This window comes from Oncorhynchus tshawytscha, linkage group LG33 (genome assembly GCF_018296145.1).
Source record: "Oncorhynchus tshawytscha isolate Ot180627B linkage group LG33, Otsh_v2.0, whole genome shotgun sequence".
Lineage (NCBI taxonomy): Eukaryota > Metazoa > Chordata > Actinopteri > Salmoniformes > Salmonidae > Oncorhynchus > Oncorhynchus tshawytscha.
This window is the reverse complement of record NC_056461.1, coordinates 28,056,668-28,060,205: the sequence shown is the minus strand read 5'-3', so window position 1 is coordinate 28,060,205 and position 3,538 is coordinate 28,056,668. Positions and strand designations below refer to the sequence as shown.

The following is a 3,538-nucleotide window of genomic DNA, read 5'->3' as shown; positions in this document are numbered from 1 at the left end:
ATGCTCCACTGGATCATCGGGCTCCCTCGCCGCAGCTGGAGCGACAGGCGTCCTTGCCTCAGCCGGCTCGCCAGGCTCCCATGTCTTGGCCGGTTCACCCAGGTGGGGCGCCGGGTGGCGCTCGAGGGCACCAGGCTGCCCTGCATCACGCACTCCTGCCATCATCAATTACGCACACCTGCCTTCCCTTGTCACATGCATCAGCGATATTGGATTCATCTGGACTCACTCAATCACCTGTTTTTTTCCTCCCCTATATTTGTCAGTTCTCCAGCTCTGTTCCCCACTGCTGCATTGATTGTTATGTGTTTGTTACCCATGTGCTGAAGCTGTTCCTGTCTAGTTTTATGTCCGTTCCCTATTAAATGTTTGACTCCTTGTACCTGCTTCGCCTTTCCAGTGTCGTTCCTGTGACACTTCCCGTCTCCCATACAGAGAGCCTCACCTCTCCCTCTTCCCATTTCACATATAGAGAGACTCATCTCTCCCTCTTATCTCTCCATCTTCCCTGGTCTCCTAGGCTCCCCTAGAGAAAGAGGAGTACCTTGCATGGCGTCAGAACCTGGAGGATGGTAAAGGGCACACTCTGGACCACCCCACTGTTTTCCGCTGGACTGGACCTGGAAAGGAGGTCTCTCTGTCTGGAGATTCCCTAACCAGGAGGTGGGTTAGCAGCCCTGGGAAGGGCATCATACTCATAACATTATTGTTGACCTGCCTATGGTGCAATTTGTGAGTGTGTATATGCACTTATAATGATGCTCCCCTTCAGGCAGATCCACAATAGCCACAAAGTTTTTGTGACTGAAAGATAGAACACACTGACAGTAAGAATAACTTCTATGTGGACGGAACATGGACTCATGACCCAGCTGAGGTGAGCAGTGTGTTTTGGGACCAGAACCACCTATGTTTTACATGTTGTAATGGCTCTGATGGAGAACCAATGTTTACTTAGTCATTCCTATATGGATGAAAAATAGCTAACAGATTTGAAGTTTGAGTCCACTGTAGATTGCTGGTTTTGTGGTCCCCCAGCCTGTTGTAACCAACTAGCTAGGCATAGTCAACAACCTCATCCAAGTGAAGAAGACTGACTTTGAGGTGTTTGATGCAGTTATGATGGACTCACAGAAGTGCTCGTATACACTGTGCTCTTCACAGATGAAAGCAGGTTCACACTGAGCACATGTGACAGACGTGACAGAGTCTGAAGACGCTGTGGAGAACGTTCTGCTGCCTGCAACATCCTCCAGCATGACCGGTTTGGCGGTGGGTCAGTCATGGTGTGGGGTGGCATTTCTTTGGGGGGCCGCACAGCCCTCCATGTGCTCGCCAGAGGTAGCCTGACTGCCATTAGGTACTGAGATGAGATCCTCAGACCCCTTGCGAGACCATATGCTGGTGCGGTTGGCCCTGGGTTCCTCCTAATGCAAAACAATAATAGACCTCATGTGGCTGAAGTGTGTCAGCAGTTCCTGCAAGAGGAAAGCATTGCTGCTATGGACAGGCCTGCCCGTTCCCCAGACCTGAATCCAATTGAGCACATCTGGGACATCATGTCTCTCTCCATCCACCAACGCCACGTTGCACCACAGACTGTCCAGGAGTTGGCAGATGCTTTAGTCCAGGTCTGGGAGGAGATCCCTCAGGAGACCATCCGCCACCTCATCAGGAGCATGTCCAGGTATTATAGGGAGGTCATACAGGCACGTGGAGGCCACACACACTACTGAGCCTAATTTTGACTTGTTTTAAGGACATTACATCAAAGTTGGATCAGCCTGTAGTGTGGTTTTCCACTTTAATTTTGAGTGTGACTCCAAATCCAGACCTCCATGGGTTGATACATTTGATTTCCATTGATCATTTTTGTGTGATTTTGTTGTCAGCACATTCAACTATGTAAAGAAAAAAGTATTTAATAAGAATATTTCATTCATTCAGATCTAGGATGTGTTATTTTAGTGTTCCCTTCCCACAACCTGTTTACCCATGCATAACACCAGAGCCATGTATTAAGAAAGTTGGGCCGTTGAGCTTTCTGCATTAATGATGCATCTTTAACATTCTATGGCAGCCATGTTAGCACCCCATTCATATGTCATGCTATGTAACTGAATGTCTAGAATTAGAACAGCATTCTAAAAGTTGGCCCAACTCTCTAAATACAGACTCTGCATAACACTAATGAGTGTAACCAAGTTATGCTACTGTATTGGAAAATGTCTCCATGATGCTAGAAAGTTAGATGGTAACTGGTAATAGCAAAATATTAACAAGACAAATATTGATGTTCAATCTCGCATTGTATTTACCATCTGTTTGTGAGTTAGACCTGTCCAGCTCCCCTCCTGGACCGTACCACCAGGACCCTACATTCCCAAGCAGGAAGATAAGTCTCTGCCCATTCTGCCACCTCACCTGCTACAGGTCATCCTAAACAAGCACACAGGAATCTCTGAGTACAAGATGACAACAACTGAATCCAAACCCTCATAGGAATATCAATGATGAAGACATGACAGAGCGGTTCATGTCATTGACAGTAATGTGCATGCACTGGAGTAAGATGTTTGCTTTCCCTCATCAGTGTGACCCTGCATTGCTTCCAGAACCCAACCATGTCATGCTCAATCACCTCTACTCCCTGTCCATTAAGGTAAGACCAGAGAGAGATCAGAAAGATTCAATCAAAGACATGAAGCATTAGTAGATTGATTGAAAGTGTGCCAGATGGAACAGAATGAATCAGAATGAGAGGTAAAGGGAAATGTCATGTATGTGCTAATGGAGTTCTATATTTCTCTCTCTCTCCTCTCAGGATGATGTGATGGTGCTTAGTGCAACTCATCGCTACAAGAAGAAGTATGTCACCACCCTGATGTATGAGCCTGTCTGACCAGAGGCCTGTGGCTGTATAAGCCTGTCTGACCAGTGGCCTGTGGCTGTATAAGCCTGTCTGACCAGTGGCCTGTGGCTGTATAAGCCTGTCTGACCAGTGGCCTGTGGCTGTATAAGCCTGTCTGACCAGAGGCCTGTGGCTGTATAAGCCTGTCTGACCAGAGGCCTGTGGCTGTATAAGCCTGTCTGACCAGAGGCCTGTGGCTGTATACGTCCGTCTGACCAGAGGCCTGTGGCTGTATAAGCCTGTCTGACCAGAGGCCTGTGGCTGTATACGTCCATCTGACCAGAGGCCTGTGGCTTCTCAGCCTCTGCTTTCCCACCACAGACACCACTGCTTCACACAGCACAGCCTACACCGTTGTACCTGTATATACAGTACCAGTAAAAAGTTTGGACACACCTACTCATTCAAGAGGTTTTCTTTATTTTTACTATATTCTACATGTTAGATTAATAGTGAAGACATTAAAACTATGAAATAAAACACATGGAATCATTTAGTAACCAAAAAAGTGTCAAACAAATCAAAATATATTTTATATTTGAGATTCTTTAAAATAATTTGCAGCAATTTGAACATGAAGGCTTAATTCATGCAATCTCCTCTGAACAGTTGATGTTGAGTGGTGTC

The 3,538-nt window shown here is 46.5% G+C and overlaps 1 pseudogene; it reads left to right on the top strand.

Moving 5' to 3' along the window:
* On the top strand, positions 1 to 3,297 carry LOC112230531 (annotated as a pseudogene).
* Positions 3,298 to 3,538: the final 241 nt, after the last annotated feature.